At 45.4% G+C, this 17,209-nt stretch overlaps 1 protein-coding gene across 1 annotated transcript in view; it reads right to left on the reverse strand.

The window, feature by feature from the left end:
• The window catches only part of CCBE1 (collagen and calcium binding EGF domains 1), a 231,531-nt gene that overhangs the window by 79,437 nt on the left and 134,885 nt on the right, over positions 1-17,209 (reverse strand). The window lies entirely within an intron of this gene.

Here is a 17,209-nt window from a genome sequence, read left to right on the forward strand (position 1 = left end):
CACTGGAATGAGTTGCCATTTCCTCCTCCAGGGATATTCCTGACCCAAGAATCAAAACAGCACCTCCTGCATGGGCAGGCAGATTCTTTATCACTGAGCCACCTGGGAAGCCCAGAAGACACACTCATGGTAGGTCTGAAACAAGAAACGAACAACAAACCAGTTCTTCAGGCCTCCCCTCCGGGGGTTTCTCAGATCTCAGCTGGCTGGGAGTCACTAATCAATAAAACAACAACATCCAAGCCATTCGGTGCTCATTGTGTTTCAGTCACTGCCCTAACCTCTCTCACTTGCAAATACGTATGTCTATATACACAGACAAGGGGGTGTATCTGTGCGTCTATGTACACAGAAACACACAAATGTGTGAATGTGCTTATATATACACACACATACAGAAATACGTGCTTACATATGTATGTAGACACACACACATCTGCGTTAAGAACTTAAGAGTTTTTAATGTCTGTTCCTTCCTTGACATGAGTAAGTTGCCTTCTTGGAGAATCAGATTTCAAAATAGAGAGAGATCTTTAGAAAGATTCTTTCTGCAGAACCGTCACCAGGTGTCTGGTGGGAAACTTCTGAAGCTCCTTCCTTTGTTTGGCTTTCGTATTTGAGAGAATACGTTCATATGTCACACCGGCTGGGAGGAAGACAAGAAATCCATGAATTATCAGCAGGTCAAAATCTGGAGGGGGCAGGCACACTAACGGTGCCTCAGTGGCCAGCTAGCCGAGTCCTGCAAATTCGCAGAGTAGGAAAATGAAACTCCACTCCGAGCTGCCGACAGGCTGGGATCTGAGAGCAGCCACCCGGAGTCTCACTGGAAGTCCCTCCACCCCTCTGTGCGTTTAGCTTCTTCTTTAGTTTCCACCCAGTAGCAGGCACAGTATTCCGAGAGCGCTTATGCACATTTTGCTAAAAGGTCATGATTAAAAAAACAAACCATTCACAAAACAACTATAAACAATTCTCCATCACATGTTTGCTCATGGGTCTTCCCTGTTTGGCCCTCATGCTCACTTAAAAAAAAAACAAAAAACTTTAAACGAAGGATAACTGCTTTATAACATTGGTTTCACTTCTGCCATACATCAACATGAATCAGTTACCTGGGTCCCCTCCCTCTGGAACCCCCTCCCCCTCGCTCCCCACCCCACCCCTCTGGGTTGTTACAGAACTCCGGTTTGAGTTCCCTGAGTCACACAGCAAATTCCCGCTGGCTGTCTATTTCACACATGGTAACGTGTGTTTCCAAGCTTCTCTCTCCGTTCTTCTCACCCTCTCCTTCCTCCCCACCCTGGCTGTGTCCATAAGTCTGTTCTCTATATCTGGTCTCTCATTCAAGGCCTGTACATTAAACTCGCCTATTTGCTGATCATGTGTAGACTAGGAGGAGGTCACCTCCCCTCAAACAGCTCAGAAACAAAGGCACACTGAGGGCACACGGAGGGTGTGGCCGCTCAGCTACAGGGAGAAGGGCTGAAGCACATACTCCTGGAGATATGTGTTCAGTCGCTCAGTCGTGTCTGACTCTTTGCAACCCCACGGACTCTAGCCCTCCAGGCTCCTCTATTCACAAAAATTTTCCAGGCAGGAATACTGGAGTGGGTTTTGCCATTTCCTCCTCCAGGGCATCTTCCCCACTCCGGGATTGAACCCATGTCTCTTGTATCTCCTGCATGGGCAGGTGGGTTCTTTACGACTAGTGCCACCTGGGAAGCTCAGAGATTGCTGTGCTTCCACCCCAAGTTTTTGATGCCAACCTGCAGCATCTGCACCACTTTACTGAGGGCCTTCTCTGGCTGTGAGAGCCTGCCAGCCTGCTGGCCCGGCCACACGCAGTGGGGAAGTGCCAGGAAATTAACACTTCCCTGGGAGCAGCCCTCAACCAAGCTGGCAGCTCCTGGCCTGGCTCTAAACTGTAAACTGTTGCCACAGTTCCTGGCAGGGTGAGCTCCAGCCCCGCAGAGTGGTAACTTGCTTCAAGCACACCCCCATTAGCCACCTTCCCTACCCTGCCTCATTTCCTCCCGAGTGTTCCTTGGGATCATCTCCCAGAAATTCCACACATGATTAAAAACCTGGTCGCACGCTCAGCTTCCGAGTGCTCAGCCGTGCCCAACTCTGTGACCCCATGGACTATAGCCAGCCAGCATCCTCTGTCCATGGAACTTTCAAGCCAAGAATACTGGAGTGGGTTGCCATTTCCTACTCCAGGGGATCTTTCCAACTCAGGGATTGAACTCACATCTCTCGCACCTCCTGCACTGGCACACGGATTCTTTACCAGTGTGTCACCTGGAACAGCTTCTGGAGAAACCCAAACTGAACCCATTAACAAGAATACCTCCTATGTTAGACGACACCTGTCAGAGCCAGATGGCAGTGAACACACAAACTTGGCTCAGGCAGGCTGCTCTGCCCCGGTGCTGAGAGAGGCTTCCCCGGGGTCTCAGACGCTGGCCAGCTCTACAGCCCCCACCAAGGGGCTCATCACAGAGCAATACCAGCTCCGAGTTCCTCAGACTTACTTGGAAGGGAACTCACTAAGAAGAATAAGAGATGGAGGAGAGAAAAAAAAAAATAGAGATATCCTGAGGTTGCAGGCTGATCTTACACCAAGCATGAGGCTAGTCCTCTGGATGCAAGACCATCTCTGCGAGCAGTTCCCCATGAGCTAGAAAAGGCATGGCTTCCAGAGCCTCGGTTTGAAATGAAACAGTTCTCTTTCAGCTGTAGGGCTGTTAGAGCAGCGCGGTAGGGAGCGGAGGGAGCAGAAGTAAACGGACTCAGTTCTTTGATCCAGGGATCGACCCTGGATTTCCTGCACTGCAGGCAGATTCTTACCGTCTGGGAAGCCCTCTTTATAACTAGATCAGGTTTTATCCCAGAGGATGCTGTGACCACAGTGACATGCCACCACCACTTAGGAGCAGGCAGGGTTTGTGAGTGAGATGGGATTACTTTTAGTTTATGGAGTCAGCACGCTCAAGTTTTTGGAGCTTATCAAGAACCTAACACAGAGTTTGAAGGCTCGTTCAAATGCAAGCTCAAAGTGGTACATACACACACATATATTTGTATATTTTCCAATCTGTCCATTCAAAGAACGATTTACGGACTGTGACAGGCATCGTGGGAGGTGCTGGCAGAAAAGATGTGAGCCCATCCTCAGAGTCTAGAGCCCAGTGTGGAAGTATGCCTTCAAATCTCACACACACACAACTGCAAGTGTGAAAGGCATTTTATTCAAGTGATAATAGCCACAGTGAGTGTGTGTCTGAAAAAGCAAGCTTTCTCATACGACACTGGCTGAAAAGAATCACCCATAAATCCACAGCCCAGGATATGAAGCTTCTGGCAGCTATCCACTTACTCTCTTGCAAGCATTCGATGGTTTTAAATAGTTGAGCTCATACACTACCACGGAGGCACGTCTTTCACCTCATTCACAGCATATGCACTGATTCTCACAATCTTTCGTTTAGGATGGCTGCACCAGGTTTTGCTATTTTTAGACCCAATTTTACTGCGTTCCGTTTTCATAACCTTCGGCCTCATCTTTAAGATTTCCTTAAACTCAGTCACTTGGTCCAAGTTCTGGGATGTTTTGAAGGTGTTCAAATCATAGCAAATTGTTTAAAATCAGAAAAACAGCTTATTCTCCCATGCTTTAATTTAAAAGTAATACCTGAGTTTGGTCAACTTTTACCTAAAATGAATGACTTTTACTAAATATCTAGAAACAGCAGCTTCTACGGGGAAGATCTCACCTCTTCCAAGGAAAACTCGCCTGTTACGCAGGACTAAGTCATGCTGTCAGTGAAATTGAGGCGTTAAATATTAATATAGGTTTTGGCCCATCGACAGGAGGAGTTTCGGATGAAGAGGAATTCAGCACAGGCTATGTTTACCTGCCTGCTTTGACAATGACTCAAAGTCAGTTTCGGAGTGAGAACACATGTCAGACTTTCCCCAAGGACACTATTCTCCTCTGGTGTGTGGACTTTCAGTTCCCTGACCCGGGATACAGCCCACACCACCTCTCGGGGAAGTGCGGGTCCTGACCACTGGACTGCCAGGGCATCCCTGGACTTTTCAGAGAATTTGTCAAAAAAAAAAAAAATCCACACAGGGAGGGGCAACATGTTGCAATTTTACACACACATATGTAACACACACACACGCACACACACACAACTAAAATCCCACAGAAGGAACAAGGTTGACCCTAAGATTCAGAATACTTGAATTCCTGTTTCCTGCATGGAGAGTGCATGTTTGTGTGGTGTCTATAAAGCAATCAGTTAAAGTTTGAGTATTTTCTTGTGCTCTGTACTCTATTAAATGTTTGGTAAGTTGGTAATTAACATATGTAATTTGGTTTCTGATGCCAATTATTTTTCTTGCTGATGATATACATGCAGCTTTAAGATAACCATGCCAATCTTAAAAGACATGGATTTATAAAAATTGGGCATGAGTAGGAATATGACGGAGAAGGCAGTGTCACCCACTCCAGTGCTCTCGCCTGGAGAATCCCATGGACGGAGGAGCCTGGTGGGCTGCAGTCCATGGGGTCACTAAGAGTCAGGCACGACTGAGCGACTTCACTTTCACTTTTCACTTTCATGCACTGGAGAAGGAAATGGCAACCCACTCCAGTGTTCTTGCCTGGAGAATCCCAGGGACGGGGGAGCCTGGTGGGCTGCCGTCTATGGGGTCGCACAGAGTCGGACACGACTGAAGCGACTTAGCAGCAGCAGCAATGTGGTTCTGGCAGACACTGCCCTATGGTTGCGATTTCTATACAGATTTTGAGTTGGACTGAATTTGGCTCATTGTCAAAACGAGCACCATCTTTACCACCCTGTTCTTCTCTGAAAACTGTTCATTTAAAGCCTTAAGACCCTGACAGAATCAACACAAATGTAAATTGACCCAATTTGCCACAAAGTCTCTTACAATTACCTCAGTGTTCACAGCTGGGTGCTTTGTTGAAACAGCGATTTTTAAAAAGTAGTAGACTGTTGCTGGTTTTCAGTCACAAAAGGACCACAGAGCAGTTTTCCCCCGATATTCCCCTGATGCTGAACGTCTCCCGGTCCTCAATCCATCTGTCTCCATCCCTCACCACAGTGGAGAGTTTATAGCCCCAAGGCGGAATCTTTCACCTTCTCTGCCAACATCTAACTCCATGCACTCTACTCACATTCGAATATTGCTCCATAAGAGCGAACATGACTATTTTAAGCAAACAAGAATGTTTGCTGAGTTGAAAATTAAGAGCCAAATTCTAAAAAGCATTATGCATTTTAAAAAAACCCCAGTTCTGACATGCATCAGATTTTGGATCCCATTTCATGATTTCAACACAATACAGACTTCCCTGGTTCCTGGTTGTGGTGACAACATGGAAAAGTATGCATCAGTTACAGGCACCACAGATGAGCCTGGGGGGAGGCATCCTTCCCAGGGGAAACGAAATCACTTGTTTCTTTTTGTTTTTTTGAGAAGCATTTCTCAAAAATCTGAGGGGTCAAGAGGGAATTTCCGGAGGATTTGGGGAACAGCACATGGCCCTGATAACTAGCAGTGGACTCCAGGCTCCTCCAGAGAGTCTGTTCCCATTTTCCACCCCGTGTCCGAGAACTGCGGCCTTTCAAGCTTCTCCTCCTCCTGTGCTTGTTTCACTCCAGGCTCAGCTGATGTAAGAAGAGACCGGAAACCACCACTGGCTTCTCAGAAACCAAGCTGTTGTGCCACCTGACCAGGTTTTGTTTTTATTTCGTCTTTTAACGTGGAGTAAGTGCTGCTGGAAACCTGTAGGCTTCACAGAGAGAGGAATTTGGAGAAGTTTTCCTTTTAAAAAGGCAAATTCATTGGACTTCAGGAACATCTTTTTGAGGAAAAACAAATTTAAAGTCATGCTTACTTTTTCTTGATACTAAAACATTATCCGGTGGTTATAAAAATTTGGAAAATGCAGACCATGAGTAAATGGCAAATGTTTCATAGTCCCACTTCTTATAATACTGTTTACATTATATTGGAGAATGCATATACACATATCCTACAAACGCAGGACTGAACTCTTCATAGTATTTTATTTTTGGCTTTAATTTGAAAGTCTTGTATCTTTTGTAATTAAACATTGTGTGAACACATGACTGTGGCTACATTATTCTATCAGAGGATTAGACCATGTTTAACTTTTCTCCTTTTAGTGTGTATTTGTACCATCTGAGGTTCTATGCTAAGACATACAACCCTTTAATAGACGTCTTTTACATGAGTCCTGGTTATTTCCTTATTATATGTTCCTAAACAAGACTGAAAGCCTCCTAATTAGCAAATCACTGACCGGGAAGTTCCAACACTCTTGTCACCAAGAGGTAAAGACGTTCACCCTCCTTCACCACCACTGGCATTGAGTTCAGCTCAGTTGCTCAGTCATGTCCGACTCTTTGGGACCCCATGAACTGCAGCACGCCAGGCCTCCCCGTCCACTGAGTTTAAAAACGTGTCTGCCAGTTGAAGACATATGTGTTCATCTTGTTTCCCAGGTGGCGCTAGTGGTAAAGGACCCACCTCCCAATGCAGGAGACCTAAGAGACGTGGGTTCGATCCCTGGACCCGGAAAATCCCCTAGAGGAGGGCATGGCAACCCACTCCTTGCCTGGGAAATCCCATGGACAGAGGAGCCTGGCAGGCTCCTCCATAGGGTTGCAAAGAGTCAGATGCAACTTAGCACACATGTGCGCATTCATCTTGGTGCAGGAACAGTAGTTGGAATTAAGACACATTCCATTCCCAGCTTAGAGACACTGCTTGGGCAGAGACCGCGGTGGAAGGTACTTCAGTAACAAGGTAGTGTGTGTACCAATAAGGTGCCCAGGTCTGGAAGTCAGACATTCTGGGTTTGTTATATACCAGCTGGGGGGTCTTAGAAGTGAAAGTGAAAGTGGCTCAGCCGTGTCCAACTCTTTGCAACCCGGTGGACTGTAGCCTGCCAGGCTCCTCTGTCCATGGGATCCTCTAGGCAAGAATACTGCAGTGTTGCCATGCCTTCTTCCAGGGGATCTTCCCGGCCCAGGGGCTGAACACAGGTCTCCCACATTGTGGGCAGATTCTTTCTCATCTAAGCTACCTGGGAAGTCCAGGAGAGGGTGGCCCAAGGCTACGTCCCTGAAGCCTGGCCAGGTCTGGAGTGTGTCCCCCACAGACCACTGTGTGCCTCCCGTGCCATGTCCCCCGGAGGGCCTCGCGCTGTTGGCTCATGTCCACTAAATGCCCGCCTCAGGACTCGGCCCGTCTCCTTATCTAGGTGAGTCATTTACAGACAGAAATCTGTTAGGGGGGTGATCAAAGGCCAGCTTTAGCATCTGCTTTTGTGTGTTAGCCATAGGGGCAGAGAGGCCAAACCAAACCCAGCCCCTGGACTAAGAATGTGCCTTTCAGGTCTTAAACAGCAGCAGGGTCCTTAGAGTCAGTCTCCATCTTGACTATTTGAGTCAAGGAACCAAAAGTCAATTTTTCTCCTTCACATGTGGATGGCTATGCACTAAGTTGGTGGTAGGCTATTAAACCCTCCTTAAAATCATCTCTATTACCAAAAATACCTCCCTCCCCAACAAAAAGAACCCAAAGCAACAAAAAAACTCTGAACCCCAAAATGTCTATGTCCCCAACACTTGGTTACCGAACTAAGAAGATTCAATTAATTCAAGTCCATCATTTGCTTTCAGAGGTTTCAGGCTCCTGCTGTGTCCAAACTTACTAGGTCTGGGCTGAGGTTTCCAAGCCAGAGAGGGGCTCCTCTGATGTAATCTTCCCTTAGCAGAAAAAAATTACCAAGGCATCAATAGGTGTACACTGCAAGGACTATGGCTGTCAAACTGGTATATGTGGTCAGTCTAGCTGGGTACCAACAGACAGAACTTTCTGGAAAGAAAACAGGAGAATCTTAGGGGGACAAGACTGAAGTCAGAGGGACCAGGTAGGAGGAGAGGCTGTTATGGAGGACCAGAGAGAAAAGATGGGGGGTAAACGTCATCGGGGGTGGATTCAAGGAGTAATTACTTAGAAACTTAACCCAGAGACATGCTGTTGGATCGGATGCAGGAGATGACAAAGAATCAAGGGTGACTTCTGTTTCTAGCTTCCCAGGTGGCTCTGGTGGTAAAGAACCTGCCTGTCAATGCCAGTGCAGGCAACGTAAGAGGCACGGATTCAAGCCCTGGGTCGGGACGATCCCGTGGAGAAGGAAGTGGCAACCCACTCCTGTATTCTTGCCTGGAGAATCCCATGGACAGAGGAGCCCCGGGAGACTATAGTCCATAGGTTCGCAGAGTCAGACACAACTGAAGCGACTTAGCAAGTGTGGGTGTGCGGTGCTGCTAACATGGGAAATCAAAGATGAGCAAGTGGTGCTTGGGGGCAAATCCGGAAGCTGAAGTTCTCCGGGAATATCAAGGAGATGAGTTCAGCCGTCAGCGAGTCTGAGTGGAGGGAAAATTTGGGAGTCATCAGCCACAGAGGGAAAGAGAACAGTGCAGTCGTTAAGAGACGTGCCCCCAGCAGGGCAGAGAGAGAGACGGGCAGTGAGCTGAGGCTGGAAGCCCGGAGAAACATCAGTAAGCGTGCTGCGGGGAAAAAGTCAAAGAGATAGGAGCCGGAGAGAGGACGTTCAGGGCAGCCGCGAGGGGAAACAGCTCGATGGGAAGCAAGGGCCTCATCACATCAGCGTTGAAAAGTGGACACTGCACGCGGTAAGATGATCTTCCACCGACCTCGAGAAGCACAATTTCAGAAGAGCACTGAGGCAAAAGCCGTATCGCTATGGCATTAGCGGGGAAAGCTGAGCGTGAAACCATGGAGACGGTAAGCTGGAGGATTCTTTTAAGAAATTTAGATGCTAAGTGGGGACAGAGAGATTGTTGAGAGCAAGCAGAAGCTGTGGAGTATTCTTTAGGTGAGTAGCAGTCAGAAAGTGGGCTTCCCGGGTGGCTCAGACGGTAAAGAAGCCCCCTGCAATGCAGGAGACACGAGTTGGGTCCCTGGGTTGGGAAGATCCCCTGGGGAAGGGAAAGGCCACCCACCCCAGTGTTCTGGCCTGGAGAATGCTATGGACAGAGGAGCCCGGTGGGCTACAGTCGGAGGGGTCGCAAAAGAATCCAACATGAGTTAGTGACTAAACAATAGTCAGAAAATAGCTGAGTGAAGATGACCAGTTTAGCAAAGTCTTTGAAGAAGCAGGAAGGAATGGGGTCAAGGTCAGAGTTCATCTTGAATAGAAGGGGGGCATCACAATTCTTGATGATCATTTTTAATTTCCTTCCTGTCTTTTTCATCAGCTGGCATTCATGGAAGGGACATGGCTTCTGGGAATTCTCCGGAAAACCTGGCTTAAACTATGGAGTAGAGGATGAACAGAGTGATGAGCGCACACGCGGAACAGGTTCCATAAAGCACCGTCTTCCCATTGCTCTAAGACAGTTTTCTCCTCCAACTCCTTGCTCATCAATAGCACTAGGTATTCTTGCTGTGGCTATTCTAGATTCAGCCTTCCAAATTATGATGCAGCCAGTACCGGACCTAATTATTTCTTGAGTTATCTATAATATTTTTTCAATACAATATTTTATGCATTCATTACATAGATTACATATATGTAATAAATATATACTACATATATATATATTATATATATTTTATGTGTTTTATACTTTATTACAACTTCCATTCTGTCTAAGTAAGGGCTGTAAATTGATGGGTTCAAAATTGCTAAAGTAAAATATCAAAATCCCACTGAGAACTTCCTCTAGAGAAGACTGTCTTGTTAAATATATCCGAGTACTCAATGTTCTTCCAGCAGAATAAAGGATCCCAGGGTGAGCTAAATGATTTGATATCCCTCAAATTACTGAGCTGGCCACACAATTACTGAACAAAAAGAACTCCCAATGCTAAAAAAGAAATGACCCAGACACTGGAAATACTGTCTCATCATTGCCCCCACCGGAGTGAAAGACAAGAAGAGACACATTCAAGATAAAAATAAAAACCACATTGACTTTCAGCCACATGTGATCTTTCCCCCTCTTTTGTCCAGGAGTCTCATAAGTCAGTAAATCAGATCTTTTATTAGAGAGAATACAAGAAAAATAAGAGCAAAAAAATATTTTGTCTCCAGGAACAAAACAGTTGTTAAGTACCTACTGTGTGTTTACAGTTTATTGTGATCCACACAGTCAAAGGCTTTGGCATAGTCAATAAAGCAGAAATAGATGTTTTTCTGGAACTCTCTTGCTTTGTGTTTACAGGACTGTGTAAGACAAGAAAGCAATGCCTTCCAACAGCAACTCATGCAGAGACTGAGACACATAAGCATGAAATAAAGAGAAGTCCTTCAAGGGACTGCCCAGTGGTGCAGGGGCGAAGACTCCGAGCTCCAATGCAGGGGCCCAGGTTGGATTCCACAAGCCATAACTAAAGGACACTGCATTCCACAACTAAAGACCGAAGATTCCACGTGGCTCAGCTAAGACCCGGTGCAGCCAAATAAATAAACAGAGAGAATTTTCCTTTTAAAAAAGAAACCACTCAAGTTAGTAACTGGTTAGCCCAAATGAGTAGTAGAGACTTGAATGTTGCAGGCTTCCTGAGACTGTAATATAAGAGGGGGCGGGGCAGGGTGAGAACCAAGGAAGATCTCCCAGAAGACCTGGGAGTAGAATTAGGTCTTAAATACTTTCCCAGTCATCTCTATGACATTTCAGAAAAAAGGGGGGGAGGGGATGAGAGCAAAGGGAGAAATTTAAGACAGTGCATTTCTTCAGGCCTTGGCGAGAGCAGAAGGTGCGTATGGAAAGGTGATGGGGATCCGTCTGCAGAGGAGAATGGGGCATGCGGCGGAAGGGCATCAGGTCCTGCAGTTAGGAAATCCGATGTGGGGTGTGTGTGTGCATCTGTGTGTGTGTATATCTGTGTGTGTCTGTGCATCTGTGTATGTGTGTGTGTAGTAGTAGCAGTGCAGTAGTCCTTGACACAAACACTCATTTTTTTCATCATTAAAATTCCATGTTGTCCTACCTGTGGTCCTGGAAATATATAAAAGTAAGTTAACTACAGAGAGACAGAACCCAAAAGATAATCTTCTGGACAGTGTAGTGTAATAGAAAGGGCACTGGAATTTAAGTCAGGCTATCTGACCTCCAGCCCCAATTCCAGGGACAGCTCACTCTGGTCCCTTCCCCCAGATTCTTCATGAGGCAATGTGGAGTCAGATGACGCTTTGTCACCCACAGTTCTAACATCTAACAACACGGATGTGCCAGCTGTCTAAAGCAGATACAAAGGCTGAGGATGACTGATGGGTCCTTGTGTCCTGAAAAACTGGAAAGCAAAGAACAAACACTTCAGTGAATGAACTGAGAAGAAGCTGAAGAAAGCAAGCAAGGGCGGTACAGCCACTACTGAAAACAGTCTGGAGGTTTCTTTTAAAAACCTAAAAACAGAGCTATCACATGGTCCAGCAATCCCACTCGTGGACACATATCTGAAGAAAACGCTAGTTTGAAAAGATACACGCGTCCCAATGTTCATCGCAGCACTGCTTACAATAGGCAAGACACAGAAGCACCCTAAATGTCTACGAGCAGACGAACGGAGAAAGGCGTGGAACGTATATGGGGTGGAGCAGTACACAGCCATTCAAGGAAGAAAGGTCGCCATTTGCAGCAGATGGACGTGGAGATTATCGCGCTGAGTGAGTTTAAGTCAGACAGAGTCAGACAGAGAAAGACAAGTATCATATGATAGCACTTAGACGACAGGTAATTTTTAAAAATCATTTAAAAAACGATACAAATGAACTTACAAAACAGAAATGTTATGCACATTTCTGTACACAGACTTAGGGAATGAACTGTGGCTCCCAGGGGAAGGGTGGGAAGGAAGGGTAACCGGGAGGTTGGGATTGACATGCACACACGTCTATACCTGAAATAATCAATAAGGACTGTAGAAAGAAATAAAAATAAAGCTTAAAAAATGTCCTAGGAACATACACGTGTATGTCGGGACAAACCTATACAGGTCATCTGCTCACTCAAATACAAGTGTTTCGTTCATCTACCTACCAGGCATGGTGCCCAACGCTGGGAATGCTGAGAATGAGCGAGTTGTGGACTCTAAGGATTGGGGGCGGGGGAAGGGCACCCAGGAAGGAAAAGCAGGCCCATCAGTAACCGAGCAAGCAGCTCAGTGTTTCCTCTGAAGGGGACCCAGTGCCACTTCTCCCTTAGCCCCCAGTAGGAGCACGGGCCGCGTCAGCTGAGTGTGCTTTAAAAACCTATTTCTGTGTCACCTTCATCTACTGGACACAGAACAGATACACACATGCCCGTCTGTACAGCTCCTCCTTTAATATTCTCAGGGCGCTGTCTTTTTATGTGGGGAATGTCTGGAAAGCAGGATGGATGCCAAGAAACACGGTTTGGGGAATTCCTCGGGGGCTCAGTGGTTAGAACTCCACGCTTTCACTGCTGAGGGCCCAGGTTTGATCCCTGGTCAGGGAACTAAGATTCTGAAAGCCTTGAGATGCAGCCAAAAAAAGAAAAAGAAAGGACGGAAGAAACATGGTTTGAGGCATATTAAATTCATATTAAATTCTTTTTAAGGATGAGGGCCAAGCAACGCGGACCTTGACCAAGAACGTGCGAAACCTACAAAGCTGCCTGGCCTGCTGCTGTGCTGACCAGATGGGGCAGGAAGAGACGGGAACTAAGGTTGACTCCACGTCCGTAACCCACCCCGCTTCTCCTCACACATTGTCTCACGCCCTCCTCTAAACTCCGGGACGTGATGAGAGCCACTCCACAGCCTGAACCCTTCAGAGAAGCTGAGGAGTTAACTGGGGTTAATTATAGCGTAGCCTGGACTAGGAGGGGATGGTATATATCTAACTGCAGAGTTCACTTTCTTTCTCCCCTATGAGGCTACTTTCAGGACTCCAAACACAGAGAGATCAGATTAAACCTTCTTCCTGCGAGAACAAGCATACAAAATAAAGAATGAATTACTCTCGAGCATATCTAGGCCTTGTTCATTTTCACCAAATCGCATCAGTGGCTCACAGGACCGCTGCCTCTGCCTGGTAATTGCAACCTCCTGTCGGGCAAGTCCCCAGAGTCTGTGGGCTTCAGAACACTTCAGTGTGGGTGCAAAGTGGGGAGCCAGAGACAGCAGGTCAACATAAAAGAGAAGCATTGCATTGGATTATTTCCTTTTCATAATATGTTGAAACCTTGAGCCTGGTGCTTTTAAAATTTTTTTCCCTAAGCTATTCTTGGTTTTCATTCCATCATGTTTAATATATGTTCAAACAAAATCTTTAAAGACAAGAAAACAGAAAGCAGATTCCAACAAGAAATTACGTTTTGTTCTCAGCACAGCTAGGTTCAAAAGAAAATGACTCATAGAATTGTTAGGTTAAAAGGAAATGGCAGTGACATCGGACGGTCGTGCGTACGGTTCCCCATTACTCCAGATTATCACTCTAGACCTGTATTTTGAAATGAGAAAGAAAAATGGAAACTTCGACCAAAGCAAACTTTGTAGGAAATTTTGAATAAATGCTCCCATACAAGCCAAACAGACTACAAAGAGAGTAGCATTATCATACTGCTTTTAGTCCATAAATTTTAATATTTACACATGCACGTATATAAATATACTAACCTTATTGAGTATGCATGACCCTCCCAAAGAAATGTAAGCAATGTGGAAGGAAAACAATTTAATTTGGTTCTCATTTTATTCACATTCAAAGCACTATATTGTGAAACATAAAACATATACCGAAACAAGCACGAAAGTTATAAGTGCAAAGACTGCTTATCAAAAAAGACCTGTAAAAAATAGCATCCAGGTTAAAACACAGGTCTTTACCAGCACTCTAAAACTCATCCTACATACCCTGTGTCTACTCACACATTTTTTTTTTTAAACAAAAGTATTTTGCTTTTCCAGCACGGAAAGATTAGATCACATTGGTTATCATGTCCAAGTTACTCAAGAGGTCAATATATATGGGTTATATCTGTGTGTGTCCATGTGTGTACACACAGTGAAGGGAGCTTTATCCATTCACCCCCGTCATAACTGCACTTCGTAAAGGCAGTCACCAGATGTTCCTGCTGTCACACGTGCTGGGCATTCAGGAACCTTGGCCGATCCTGGTTTCACTGAGAGATCCCCAACAGCTGAAACGCTGCAGACTGTCAAAGCCACAGCCTTTTTAAAACTGTTTCACCGTCCATAACCTGTCACATGGAGATTATAAATGCTGGCTCATGACAAATAAGCGCATGATTATAGCCACCTTAGACACAGTGTGCCCGGCCACACATTCCTAAAAGTCTACTGACCTAAAAATAACATACCTGTAACATTGGTATCATGGCTTGCCAGAATTTTAAAAATTCAAATTCAAAACAGGGATTCAATAAATAGCAGATGGTTCTTAATCTGCGAGGCCCTGAGGCTTCACTTAGTCTTATTTTTAGTCTTGTCCTTAACATTTAAAAATGCATGCTTGCCGTAAAATAAGTGAGATATACCAAAATGCACAAAGAAGAAAGGAGAAATTATCCATACATCTACCAGCCACACCTCCGCACAGTAATATTACATCATGACACTCCATCTGGATTTGACCCTCGATCTGAGAGCCCCCTCCCGGCCCAGGACCTCCTCTACTGGAGGGCAAGTTTCTCCCAAGTGGTCCAAGAGCGGTCTCCACCATTAGCATCAACCAGAACCTTACTGCTGCTGCTGCTGCTAAGTTGCTTCAGTCGTGTCCGACTCTGTGCGACCCCATAGACGGCAGCCCACCAGGCGTCCCCCGTCCCTGGGATTCTCCAGGCAAGAACACTGGAGTGGGTTGCCATTTCCTTCTGCATTAAAGTGAAAAGTGAAAGTAAAGTCACCCAGTCATGCCCGACTCTTAGCGACCCAATGGACTGCAGCCTACCAGGCTCCTTCGTCCATGGGATTTTCCAGGCAAGAGTACTGGAGTGGGTTGCCATTGCCTTCTCTGCCAGAACCTTACTAGAAAAGTAAATTTTATGGCTTCACCCCAGGCCCACTGAACCATGATCTCTGGAGATGGGGGCCAGGCGATCCATGTTTTAACAAGCCCTCCAAGGTGGAGAAGGGCATGGCTACCCATTCCAGTGTTCTGGCCTGGAGAATGCCAGGCACTGCATAGTCCATGGGGTCACAAAGAGTTGGACACGACTGAGCGACTCTCCCTTTCCCTCTCCAGGTGGTTCTGATGTTCATCTACACCTGAGAACCACTGCTCTAAACAATGAGGCTCTACCCAGATTCAGTTCAGTTCCAGAAACCCCCCAGAACCCCCTTGGAAACGCCTCCCAGTAGAACTTCGGGTGCAGAATCCAGAGCTGTAGTTCAGTCTGCACGTCCTCTCTCAAGTCACCGAGTTAATCGCAAACGTGACCAACAGGCACTCGCTGGTGAGCAGCAGAAAAGCCTTCAATAATCGCTAGGGTTTAGAAGATAGAAACTCCCCCTTTATCCATTGTTATTCCCAACTAAAAGATTAGTCCCAGTTTTGAGAGGTAAATGAAACGTTTTGTCATACTTTCTCCATAGCACAATTCCTACACTACAAGTTCTCCATATGATTTCTAAAATCCATGTAATAGCAAGACTATAGAAAAAACTAATGCCTTTCCTTTGAACTTACAGCATGCAATTCAGAATGCCTTAGTTTTGCCTTCAGTAGTAAATGAAAGCAGCAGCCTAATTGAATCTTGATGCTGGAAACGTAAGAAGTGTTGAGAATGTCGAAGCGGATGAGTGGAGACTGTGCTGAGGTCTCACGAGAAGATGATACTCAATAAACATTAGCTCTCTTTCATAAAAAAATAACTTCTTCCTCTGAAGTAATTAGAGAAACTCAGATTCATTTTACTAGACCTATCAGACTGGCAGCAATCTAAAGGCCTGATATAACAAAGTGTTCATGAGCAGAGAGAGCAACAGAAACTCTCCTATGCTACTACTGTAAGTGAAAATTAGCGTAACAATTTGAGAGCAGCATGCAAAAAAACTGGAGAAGGAAATGGCAACCCACTCCAGTATTCTTGCCTGGGAAATCCCATGGACAGAGGAGCCTGCCGGCTCTCATACAGTCACAAGAGTTGGATACGACTGAGTGATTAAACCACCACCCCCGTACCTGAAAACATGCGTATCGCCCCAGCAGCTCCAATCCTAAGAACACTGAGGACTTCAGCACTGAGAAATTCAAATATATGGGTACAAGGGCACACACACAAGAGAGACAACGGTTGTTTCAGGGCTGTTCTTAACAGCTAAAAGCTTGGGAAATAACTCAAACATCCATCAACAAGAGACAGTAAAAACGGTCACTCACTCACAGAAAAATATCACATTTTGATAATGTAAGATATTAAAAGTAAGCTGTGAAAGTATAGGTACATTCATGATACCATTAATGTCAATGTTTAAATACTTGAAAATTATAGTATTTATGATAAGGAATAGACACATATATCAGTAAAAGAACATTTCTGAGATATAATACAATTCAGATGTGAGACACTGTGTTTCTTCTGGGGAAAAGGATACACAGAGACCTTCAACTGTGTTTGCAATTTTTTTTTTTTCAGATAAATACAAAGTGTTTTGATGATATTCTAGAACACTTGCAAAGATTTAAAATATTTTTTAAAATGGGTTTTGAATCTCAAGAGATTAAGAATATCAACTCTAGCCCTTACTTAGTAGTGAGACCTTGGTCAAACTAAGCTCCATGAGGCTTGGCTGTCTCATCTGGTATTGAAGAATTTTGAGTACAAAGGAAGTGAAGGTTGCCTTGGACTGAGGACAACTTTTGAGAAAAGTGGAGGTAAGAATAACAAAGTAGGGAACCACAGCCTGATACCGAAACAAATGAGAATAATGGACACAAAGTCATGGAGCAAAACTGTATCGGACGGGGAGCCTCATTTCTTGACACTAACTCTAGGAAATAAGAGGACGCTTTTGTCTTTTGCTAACTTGTAAACTGGAAAAAGCAAAATAATTCTTAGAGCACAGCTGCTGGGTGTATCTGGGAGACTTCCGACCTCAGGAGCTAAAACTTTAA

Source organism: Capricornis sumatraensis, chromosome 21 (genome assembly GCF_032405125.1).
Source record: "Capricornis sumatraensis isolate serow.1 chromosome 21, serow.2, whole genome shotgun sequence".
Lineage (NCBI taxonomy): Eukaryota > Metazoa > Chordata > Mammalia > Artiodactyla > Bovidae > Capricornis > Capricornis sumatraensis.